Source organism: Panthera onca, chromosome X, assembly GCF_046562875.1.
Source record: "Panthera onca isolate mPanOnc1 chromosome X, mPanOnc1 haplotype 2, whole genome shotgun sequence".
In the NCBI taxonomy this organism is placed as follows: domain Eukaryota; kingdom Metazoa; phylum Chordata; class Mammalia; order Carnivora; family Felidae; genus Panthera; species Panthera onca.
The window spans coordinates 51,971,894-51,984,270 of NC_138357.1; the positions used below are offsets into that span (position 1 = coordinate 51,971,894).

At 35.7% G+C, this 12,377-nt stretch overlaps 1 protein-coding gene and 1 long non-coding RNA gene across 3 annotated transcripts in view; one reads left to right on the forward strand and one right to left on the reverse strand.

The window, feature by feature from the left end:
• Positions 1–12,377, reverse strand: part of DIAPH2 (diaphanous related formin 2) — a 1,007,297-nt gene that overhangs the window by 516,359 nt on the left and 478,561 nt on the right. The window lies entirely within an intron of this gene.
• Positions 2,701–12,377, forward strand: part of LOC145714152 (uncharacterized) — a 37,725-nt gene continuing 28,048 nt past the window's right edge. The window contains exons 1-3 of one of the 2 annotated variants that reach the window (XR_014136797.1): positions 2,701–2,942; positions 3,026–3,102; positions 4,896–5,039. This is a non-coding gene — a long non-coding RNA (uncharacterized LOC145714152). Of the gene's footprint in view, positions 2,943–3,025; positions 3,103–4,895; positions 5,040–12,377 lie in introns of those variants that run through there. The other variant, XR_014136796.1, reaches the window with a different exon arrangement.

Here is a 12,377-nt window from a genome sequence, read left to right on the forward strand (position 1 = left end):
CATAGTTCATAATTTTTCTTTTTTTTAATTAAAAAAAAATTTCAATATGAAATTTATTGTCAAATTGGTTTCCATACAACACCCAGTGCTCATCCCAACAGGTGCCCTTCTCAATGCCCATCACTCACTTTCCCCTCCCTCTCACCCCCATCAACCCTCAGTTTGTTCTCAGTTTTTAAGAGTCTCTTGTGGTTTGGCTCCCTCCCTCTCTTTTTTTCTCCTTCCCCTCCCCCACGGTCTTTTGCTAAGTTTCACAGGATCCACATAAGAGTGAAAACATATGGTATCTGTCTTTCTCTGTATGACTTATTTCACTTAGCATAACAATCTCCAGTTCTATCTACGTTGCTACAAAAGGCCACAGTTCATTCTTTCTCATTGCCAAGTAGTATTCCATTGTGTATATAAACCACAATTTCTTTATCCATTCATCAGTTGATGGACATTTAGGCTCTTTCCATAATTTGGCTATTGTTGAAAGTGCTGCAATAAACATTGAGGTACAAGTGCCCCTATGCAGCAGCACTCTTTATCTCTTGGGTAAATTCCTAGCAGTGCTATTGCTGGGTAATAGGGTAGATCTATTTTTAATTTTTTAAGGAACCTCCACACTGTTTTCCAGAGTGGCTGCACCATTTTGCATTGCCACCAACAGTGCAAGACGGTTCCCATTTCTCCACATCCTCGCCAGCATCCATAGTTTCCTGATTTGTTCATTTTAGCCATTCTGACTGGTGTGAGGTGATATCTGAGTGTGGTTTTGATTTGTATTACCCTGATGAGGAGTGAGGAGTGACGTTGAACATGTTTTCATGTGCCTGTTGGCCATCTGGATGTCTTCTTTAGAGAAGTGTCTATTCATATTTTCTGCCCATTTCTTCACTGTATTATTTGTTTTTTGGGTGTGGAGTTTGGTGAGTTCTTTATAGATTTTGGATACTAGCCCTTTGTCTGATATGTCATTTGCAAATATCTTTTCGCATTCTGTCAGTTGCCTTTTGAAATTTTTTTTTTCAACGTTTTTTGTTTATTTTTGGGACAGAGAGAGACAGAGCATGAACGGGGGAGGGTCAGAGAGAGAGGGAGACACAGAATCGGAAACAGGATCCAGGCTCCGAGCCATCAGCCCAGAGCCTGACGCGGGGCTCGAACTCACGGACAGCGAGATCGTGACCTGGCTGAAGTCGGAGGCTTAACCGACTGCGCCACCCAGGCGCCCCATGTCAGTTGCCTTTTGAAATGAACTTGTGCATTAACCATGGGTATATGTGTCCCCAAAGATTAACTTGGCCTTCTTCTTACCCCATTATATGCTCTCATGCTTTTTATAGGTAGATTTATAAAAGGATGTGGGGAATATCCACCTGTTACTATATTTATTTAGATCTTATTACTTATCAAGAGTTCTTTTTTTTTATGTGACCAGGGTAATATTATACAAACCATCCTACAGTTTCTTCAGCACTCACATGGTAAGTATAAGACATACTAGCAAACCATAAGTTTCCAATATAGCTTAAAACTCATAACACAGTCACTTCATAACTATAGTTAGTGATAGAACCAGCATATGATTCTAGATGGGTAAACAGAAATTAAGTGCTAGAGAGTTTTCTGACTTAAACTCTTAGGACTACAATGTTTAATGAAAACTTCACAGTAGAGGTGACACAAATGGATAGAAAGAGACAGAGAGAGAGAAAGAGAAGAAGAGAGAGTGAGAGTGAGTGCAAAAACTGGAGTCAAAAGGGTGTAGAAACAATGGTGTGAGAAAAGATTTATAATTGGGAATATATGAGGCATATACCTAGGGGAAAAATGTGGACCAAAGTACCCAATGAGTCCATGTAAAGGCCATGAAATTGGAAGCTAACCATATCAAAGTCTCTATCACCATGAATGCACAAATCTCTTGGTGTACGTTTGTGTGGGAACCTAAGTTTCTATGACTTTCTGCCTTTCTTTATGCCTCCACTACTCTCTCTAAATCCCTCCCCACTTTATTTTTCCTTTCCTTTCATTGGTAACTGACAAGCATTTGCACACACACATGTTTCTATCATTTTATGTATTTAGGAAGTCGTTTTTCAGTCTCTCTGATGGTTAAAAATGCCCTAGACCTACTGTGATCAGGTGCTAGTCATTATGTACATGCCCTTTGGCCATGCTTTATAGGGCTTATAGGAAGCCAGCTCACCAGGGTGGCATTGGTCCCAGATCAACCAGTGATTTAAACCTTAGGCTCACATGGGTTTTTAATTTTATTTCAGTTCTAGTACTACTTGTCTTCATTCATATTTTTATCCTTTCCAGGGTTTATATTTCAGTTTTTGGTCCACAAATCAAGAGAACATGGATTCAATCATTTTTTTTTAATATTTAATTTTTTAGTACCACCTCTAACTGAAATAATGTGACCAAAAGTGCAATATCATAATAATAGTAACAATAACAGTGATTAACATGTGTTAAGTGCCTTGTGCCAGACATTTTTATGCATATGTATTATAAATATGTTTTAACTGATTTGGTCTCAAAATGATCCTAGGAAAAGTTATTAGCACTAGATTAGGAAAGTGAGGCACAGAAATACTCAGTGATTTGTGCAAAGTCAAGTTGTATGTTAAAGACCTGGAGATTTGAACTCAGCCATTCAGGTCACATAACCCAAACTCTCAACTATTACACCACAATGCCTCTTGAAATCACATTGGGAACAGTATGTATGATTGGTTGAAGGACAGGTTAGTAACAGAGAGAGCATTAGTACTCTCTCTTCAAAATGGCCTAGGAAACAAGTAGTGAGCTACAATGTTGACAGTAGGAAGGGGAAAGAAGCAACGGATATGAGAGATGGGATTAAGGAAGAAGCAACAGGATTTAGCATTAGTTATGAGAGAAGATAGTCAAAGATGACTCCAAGGTTTTAAGTCTGTTGTGAGGTAGAACACGGTTGGCATTAATGAAGGCAAAAGGAGATGCTGGTTTGCTGCAGTTTAATGTTTGGTCTGTTGCTTTGTTTTAGATGAAAGTGTTTCCCCTGATCTTCTGCTGCCTATACTACAGCAAGCTAATCAGGGATTGAGGCAGTGTTTGGTGCAGGTAAGGTGCATCTTAGTAGCAAATTCAGTTAAAGATAGAATCTAGAAACTTTCACATTTTCTCACCCTGTGAAACTAATCTACCTAATTTCTCCACTCTTCAGTTTCTTCATCTATGAGGCATGAGAAATTACTGGATCAGTCTTCTTTTGATAATTAGATAGGAGCCAAATAAATGATCCATAAATATTACTTCCTTCTATTTCACTCTGCTTCTAGACTTGTGGAAAGGTGGAGTAAAGGGTGCTAATCCACAAATAAAAATATCACTTGGCTGTTACCATATATATATATATATATATATATATATATATATATATATATATACTACTAACAAAGACACTACTAGCTTTCCATTATTAAGCTATTATTAAGCTTCCAAATTTTGGGATGATCATCACATTTTGGTAAACATAATGTAATTTAATATCATTCTTTGCCTAGATTTTAACTTGAGTAGTTTCTTATAATTGTCTCTTATTTTCCGTTTTCGTCATTCAAGCTTAAGTTTTATGTACTTCAGTGTTGAATTATTAAAATAGACTATTTAAATGTGCTCTCTGATCCCTCCAGCCTTTCCCCGTCCTACAGATCCTCATATAAATGGTAAAATGACACCTCTATAATTGGAAACTAATACTGCTTTGTTGACATTTTGAGTTTTAGGTATTACTATTATATCTGGTAGCTTTTGGAAATTCAGCCTTTAAGTTTAGGAGGAAGTAAATGTTAGAGTTGGCAGATTTGGGGAGTTATCCAAACAGATGCTATAGGAAGCAAGGTTGTTGATAAGGTGAGTACATAGAGAGAAGAGTCAAAGACTGCACCTTGTGTAGCACCTAGCTCAGGGTCTTGCATATATTAGACATTTAAATATTTAAAAGTAGTTCTTAACTGCCTAGCCAGTTTTCAGATCTCGCAAGTAGGACACCAGATTGTCTACTGAACAAACTTAACAGATAATAATAATATTTCACTGTCCCCACAATAGTTCTCCAGCTAAGATATCAAACAGAAATTCTAGGGAATTAGCTTTGTTGAACTGTTCTTACTAGATATAACCCATCATCAGTCACCCTGATTTGGGAAGAGGTTGTACGTTTTAAGGGGTCAGAGTTGCCCTTGGATTTGACAAAATTTCCTCTTTCACTTACCATCTACAACATAGGTTAGGGCATAGAAGGTGATAAATATGACAGATGGCTTAGGACAATAACTATAAAAAGAGTGAATGAATTCATTCATACAAATAGGAACTCCGAAATCAGCAAAGTGCTGGATTAGGGAAAGGATTAAAATGTATCATAATAGAGTTATATGGGTAAAGAGGAGGGTATCCTACCTCCCACATAAAGTAATTTGCTACCATATGGGATATCCCAACAATACTGCCCAGGCTCAATCTGATATGGGGCCAAAATGCAGAGCCCTGTATAATTATTTTGAAGAATAGATCTGACAGAAATTTTCCCCTAATTCTCAGAGAGTGAGAGAAACCATTCCCTGCACTCTCCAGACTTATAATGCAAGTTGCAGTGAAAGAAATAGGGATTTTGAGTTACACAGACCTGGATTTGAACTACAGTTCTACTACTTTCTAATTTATGACCTAGTATAAGTTACCTAATGTTTGTTAGACTTCATTTCCCCATTAGTAAAATTCATTCCTTAATTAACCCATGCAAGTTGCAGTCAGACTTAAATAAGATGCTATGTGTAACTCTCCTCTCATAGTAGCTGACACTAAGTAAAACAATAGCTATTGTTGTTATTATCCTCTTTCTTCATTTTCAGAAATACCCAAAAAGAAACCATGGCCATGGATTGTTCTACCAAACCTGAGGGAAAGTTTCTCTCATTCACAATTAAGGAATGTATTTTCAGGGCTTGGTGAGAAACAGCATTCACTATCTATTGAACACACTGTAAATAATGTGTTGTGCTCCCTTCAGCCAGTTTTAATGCATAATATATATTTACTATTATAAATGTTATCATTGAAAATGTGTTAATGTAAAATCTGGAGACCATGGAGGAGGCAATGCTATATTAATCTCTTTACAGTAGCCACGAATCAGTATTCATTGATCATACTAACAGAATTTTCTATAATCAGAAGTGTTAATTTTTACAATCAGACCAGGGTACACTGATAGACAAGAGTTGAATCTCTATTATAGGATCTGGGTATATAAGGAAATATGTTGGATAACTAAGCTTAGAAATAATAGGAAGCACAGAGCAACATCCCCAGCCACAGATACAACTATTAAAAGGCTCATGTCTCAAAAAGGCACTTAAGTGCACCTAAGTGATATAACTAAAAACACAAACTCGACTGAAATGCATGTTTGTGTTCAGTTGTGATCCCTGGCAGCATTTTAGTCGACATTCTTTGTTTTATAATGCATTCCTTGAAGTACTATGGGATGTTGACCATGGTGTTGTATTATATAGGGGATTTATTTTGTTATGAGGTACTTGTCTATCAAATCACGTCAAGCAGCTACCATTCCTTTAGCTGATCTGTACTATATTTAAAACAATGCACTGACAGCTTTAGTGAGAGCAGTTACAAGTGGGTTATTTCCCCAAAGACTCAAGAGATAGTTTTGTTTATATGATTTAAATTTTACACACTCCACCACCTAGGCAGATGGTGAATATCAATCTACTGCCAAACTACTGTAGAAATCCAGAGAGAGGGGTGCCTAAATGGCTCAAATGGTTAAGCGTCCAACTTTGGCTCAGGTCATGACCTCACAGTTCATGGGTTCAAGTCCCACGTCCGGCTCTGTGCTGACAGCTCAGAGCCTAGAGCCTGCTTCGGATTCTGTGTCTCCCTCTCTCTCTGCCCCTCCCCTGCTGGCTCTTTCTCTCTGTCTCTCTCTGTCTCTCTCTTTTTCTCTCTCTCAAAAATAAATAAACATTAGAAAAATTAAAAAGAATCCAAAAAGAAAGAAAAAAGGCACAAATGTAAAAGTCATGTGTGAAGGAGGAGGAGATAACCACATGCTGCTCCTGCTCCCACATGTTGCCCACCTTTAAGGTTATTTATCTTTCTTTTTGCACTGTTAAGAAACACACCTTCAATGACCATCGCATGCAAACATAATTGATCTTATAGTCTCTTCAAAATATAATATTAAGAATTCATTAGACCTATCATATATATTTGTAACAAATATACTTTGTTACAATGTGTTTTTCACAAATAGTTAAATACTATTAGGACTCACCACACATAGCATACACAGAATAATTTGTATCAGTAACTATAATGAAGGTTATAATAATGAAGTCAAATTAAAGAAGGGTATATTAAGTTAAACAGCAGACAGAACTGCTTATAAAAGGTGTGAAATCTAGATTCAATGAGCACAACTCTGCCTTAATGCATGGAAATACAGCAAGGACATCTGTGATTCTCTATGAAGCAATTTTATTATCTTCTTTTAGCCAACAATGTCCTCAAGAACAGGATCTCTCCTGCTTATTACTGTACTTTCTGCAGTATGTTTTACATCTAAACCAGACAAAATAATCAATACAAGTGCACCTACTACATGAAGCCAATGGCAAATGTTTCTATATTAGATGTAAGGAGAGATAAGAACCATAGTCTATAACATCAGGCTTTGGAAAAATGTAATGTCGCATAATATAAAAGAGCTGCCAAAACACTGCGTCACACACCTGAAACTAATATGACATGTTAACTATACGTCAAATAAAAAATTAAAAAATACTAACTCTATATCAAAAAACAATGATATACTGACAGAGAACACTTTCCCCAAGATAGTGATAGATGGAAATTATGCATCAACAAACATCTACTAGTCTTTAGTCTGAAACAAAACATAGTAACAATGTCCACCCCAAAAGACACTGTAAACTCAAGAGTTTGAGAGCATTTCAAAACATCCTTCTGAAAACAACTGTTTGAGGCCAAGAATGGCCATCAAAATGACTGTTGTGCTATGCTGTTGTATTAGAGATTACTGATATACAGAGGGAGGAAAAGAGTTAACTTCTGATTTTTAAAATTTAATGAAAAGAAATCAATAGCAAAATTGACTGACATTCATAGACCTAATCTGAATGTTCAGTTTTCAGGTTGTTTTATTTTACTTTTTATTTTATTTTATTTTATTTTATGTTATTTTATGTTATTTTATTTTATTTTATTTTATTTATTTTATTTTATTGCAAAATCTGATGTAAGTAACAATCCTGCCACAAAATGAACTATTATGAGAAGTTAATGAAATGAACAAGAATATGAATACATGGATTTGAGAATGAGTTGTGGCAAGTATTCTTTGTCTTGATCTCAAAGTTATTAATCCAGCTTTTTTCCTTCAATAAAATTAATACACCTCAAAAAGTAAGAGCTAGCATTCATATTTACAAAAAGAATGAAAATAGAAACAATCAGGGCATTACATATCAAAACAGTGAACACACTGAATGAAAGCAGATGAAATAAAAATGTTTTTTTCCAATGAATATGCAAACTTGAATAATGGCTTAATATTAATGGAATAGAAGAGCTATACTTTTCCATCAAAATTAATTGCCTTTGATGATATTTGGGAGAGAAAAAAAGCCTTTAAAAATTTCCTTTTCACCTGGTTAAGCTAACTTCAATAGAGCTCATAAGCTCTTATGAGGCTTTAAAAAATTAAAAAGCACACTTACTTCATAGTTGTACTTCCAGCTATAGGTATAAATCTACTCCTTACACCTTTATGTATTTGTGTAAACAAAAATAAAGATAAATGTACTGCCAGCAATATCACATAATCTGTGCTTTTCTTATAAATGTTTTTATGCACAAGGCTAGCCAACATTTTTGTTAGATTACAGCTCTAGAATGTTTTTAATTGAAAAAAATATATGGGTAATTTTGAACTCAGAAAAACAAAGTAGTGATTACTAAAAGAACTAATTATTGTCTTCTTTTTCAGAAGATGTTAGTTTAATAGACACACAGTATAGGTCTCCATCCTCACTGCAAAACAAGTGGGAATTTCCACAGCTCTGAGGTTTGAGAACAGCTGAGCTGCATACACTTTCTAAAGAATCTAAAAGCTCCTGCTGGGGTTCTAACTGGCAAAGCTTTCAAAGATATATGTTTTTACCCCAGTAAAAGTACAGCACATAATTACAACAATGTACCAAATTCAGTTCTGTGGGAGGCAGGTTGGAGGACAAATCAGTGGGAAGCTATGCAGACAATCTACCCCCAGTAAAGAAAAGAATTATTGATCATAGGTGTGGGGACTAGTACATCCCTCTTACAAGGTGGTCTGCCTCTATACAGAGGAAAGGTCAGTGAATTTTATTATTAGTTTATTTTTTCTGTTTCCCCTTTTATTTGTTTCTTCTTAGCTTATTTAATATGAATACAAGCAAGCCCAAAGATGTGGCTGCTAAAAACTCAAAAAGTTTAGAGAAAGCTTAGCAGCCCAGTCACTGTCTCAGATAAACTTATTTCTTTCAAAAAGTCAAAGCCATGTTTTTCCCCAGGTTTGCCAATTTGATTGTTTTTTATTTGATGATGATTTTAACGAATCTTACAGGAATGATCTCACTTCTAACATATGATTATTCCTAACTGATGAGATTTGTTTTTTTTTATCCAAGAAATTATATGATAATGGAAACTCCATAGGGCACTGGCAGTGGTCATAGGGATGAAATTAGGAAAGAGTATTGTTAGAGAAGGTAAATAAAGAAAAGTTTTCAATAAGGAGGTTAAATCCTTCCATGTTACCTAGTACCATACGGATACAGAATCAGGACGAAAAAGAGCCTGCTTGATTTTGCTTGATTTTGCATTCGAGTTAATACATTCAGCAAATATATGTTAAGTGTATACTATGTGAATAAAATCAGCATGATGCATGCACTTGAAAAAGTTGCAATCTAGCAGGGATTTACAGATGTTGAATAAACAACCTTACAAATAACTACAAACCATGATAACTTCTAGAAAGATAAAGGAAAAAAAAGCGCTCTGAGGGATTTTAATAGGAAGACTGAATTTTGACTGATAGGTAAGTGAAGGCATCACTGGCAAAATGAACTTTAAGCCGAGACTGGAAGAATAAGCAGGAAAGAGGCAGGCAGCAAGTGAGTGTAAGAGGAGGCAGCATGTGTAATCTCCTGCCAGAGGCAGGAAAGAGCATGGTAAATTAAAAAAAAAGTGAAAAATAAAATATAGTGTGGCTGAGGGAACATGAGCAAGAAGCCAAGCAACAGGAGATAAAAGTGGGAGAGGTGGTAAATCCTGGTGAGGAGTTTATATTGTAGCCTTAGTGCCACACAACAGCACTGATGGTTTAATCAGATAAATTATATGATGAAATACAAAAAAACTCTAGAAATGCCACATTTGAGAGCTGCACTGAGATTAACTTGGAGAAAGGCAAAAGCATGAGTGGGGAAAAGAAGCTAAAAGTATATCATAATTGTTAAAGAAAATGATGATGCTGGCTTGGGGCTAAGGTGGTAATGACACAGATGAAGAGTAGATCAGATGTATATTCTAGATTCAATTAGGAGGTAATTAATGATCTCTCTTAGGTAATTTTCAACGCATTGTTCAAGGCAGAATTCTGGTTGTTGTTTGTTGAATAGTACATGAGAAGTAATGAAGTAGAGGAAAAGGAAACTAATCTTTGAAAAAAAAACAGATGATAGGAAATGGAGAGAGAGCAGCAGCTATCAGGGATCTCAGGGTCAAAAATGATTTTCACTCATTCATCTATCCAGCTATCAATTTATTCAGTTTTAGGAAGTGAGGGACTTAAGTTTTATTTTTTCTGAAGAGGAAGTCAAACTGCAGAATGACAAACTGAAGATATAATAAAAACAGAACTCTAAAGCAGGCAAGAGACAATAATGCTCAAAACACAGACAAGTAAATTAGCATATAGTAGAGCATCTCTCTCTCTCTCTCTCTCTCTCTCTCTCTCACACACATACACTAGAACAGTATAGCAGTAAAAGCACTCTTTATCAGGAGGAAACAAAAACACCAATTTTTTTTTTAATTTTAAATTTTTAAAAAAAAATTTTTTTTTTAACGTTTATTTATTTTTGAGACAGAGAGAGACAGAGCATGAACGGGGGAGGGTCAGAGAGAGAGGGAGACACAGAATCTGAAACAGGCTCCAGGCTCTGAGCAGTCAGCACAGAGCCCGATGCGGGGCTCGAACCCACAAGCTGTGAGATCATGACCTGAGTCGAAGTTGGACGCTCAACCGACTGAGCCACCCAGGCGCCCCCAAAAACACCAATTTGAAAAGATAAGCACCCTTATGTTCATCACAGCAGTATTTATAATATCCAGGATATGGAAGGAACATAAATGTACATCAGTGAATTAATAGATAAAGGTGTGGTGGTGGTGGTGGTGATGTGTGTTACGTATGTAATGTAATATTAATCTGAAATCCTGTCATTTGCAACAACATGGATGGACCTTGAGAATGTATACTAAATGAAATAAGTATGAATGAAATGAAATGTTATATTAAATGAAATCCTGTATGATTTCACTTATACATGGATTCTAAGAAAACAAAGCCACAAATGAACAACAAAAAAAAAAAACAATAACAGACTCAAATATATAGAATACAAACTGGTACTTGCCAGAGGGGAGGGTGGTGGAGGGATAGATGAAATAGCTGAAGGGGATTAAAAGGTACAATCTTCCAGTTATGAAACAAATAAGACATTGGGAAGTAATATACAGCATAAGGAATATAGTCAATAATATTGTAACCATTTGGCATAGTGAGAGATGGTAACTAGACTTATTGTGGTGACCATTTTGTAACTTATATAAATATTGAAGCACTATCTTGTACACCTGAAACTAATACAATATTGTATGTCAACTATTCTTCAATAAAATAAAAATATACAGTGAAACATCATTCAGCCATCAAAACGAATGAAATCTTGCCATTTGCAATGACATGGATGGAGCTAGAATGTATTATTCTAAGCAAAATAAGTCAGAGAAAGACAAATACCATATGATTTCACTCATATGTGGAATTTTAGAAACAAAACAAATGCACATATGGAAAGTGGGTCGGGGGAGAAAAGAGAAGGAAAGAAACCACAAGAGACTCTTATGATATGTAACAAACTGAGGGATGATGGGAGGGAGGTGGGTTGGAGATGGGCTAGATGGGTAGTAAGGAGGGCACTTGTTGGGATGAGCACTGGGTGTTGTAAGTAAGTGATGAATCACTGAATTCTACTCCTGAAACTAATATTGCACTGTATTTTAAGTAACTAAAATTCAAATAAAAATATATCTATATAAGAATAAATAAAATTTTAAAATAAAAATGAATAAAACCACTGTCTATATCAGACTGCCTGGGTTTGAATTATGCATCTACTACTTGCTATGTAACCTTGGGACAAGGTCCCTAGCCTTCCTTCATCTGGGTTTCCTCATTCATAATATGGAGCTAATAAAAGTGCAAACTTCATAGATATAAAGAATACATAAGATGGTGCATATAAAAATGCTTAACATAGTATCAGACACAGTAGTTCCATAATGCGTTGTTTCTGTAAATAATAAGAGCAACAAAAAATTAGTAATAATAATAAGCTATCCCTTTTTCTGAGGTTTGACAGACAATATGTTAATAAAAGATATGGCTAGAGATAGCTTCGTAGGAAGAAGAGATATTGGAGGTTCTGAAGCCTAAGTGCTTTCCTTTTACTCTGGTGTGTAAAAGATTAGACGGTTGGTAGTAAGTGAAAAGAAAGAATAGGGGGAGGTTAGAAGACTTAAGAAGAGCAAGTAAGATATGATATAGCCACTATAGAAAAATGAAAGGTCACTGAACAGGAACAAGTAAAATAACTGCTGAAATGGCAGTGAGAGTCCTGCTGTGGTAAAAGCTAAAATGTCATAAAGACACCAATTCACTCAGTTCACCAAAGAGAACAGGATATAAAGACACAGAGTTACGAGCAGAATGAGAATACTAAGGAGCTCAGATTTTATTCTGTAAATTCTGGGAGACACTGAAGGTTTTGGACACAGAAATCACATGTCGGATATAGATTTTAAGTAGACTACACTAATTGTATTGATGGGGGAATTAGCAGAGAAGCAAGACAACCAGTTTGGAGACTTTCCCATTAGTGCAGATGATTCTACACTTGTGAAGCTTTCCTAAATGTAGGCTGTCAATATATTTTGAGGATTAAAAAGTATTTGGCTGTATT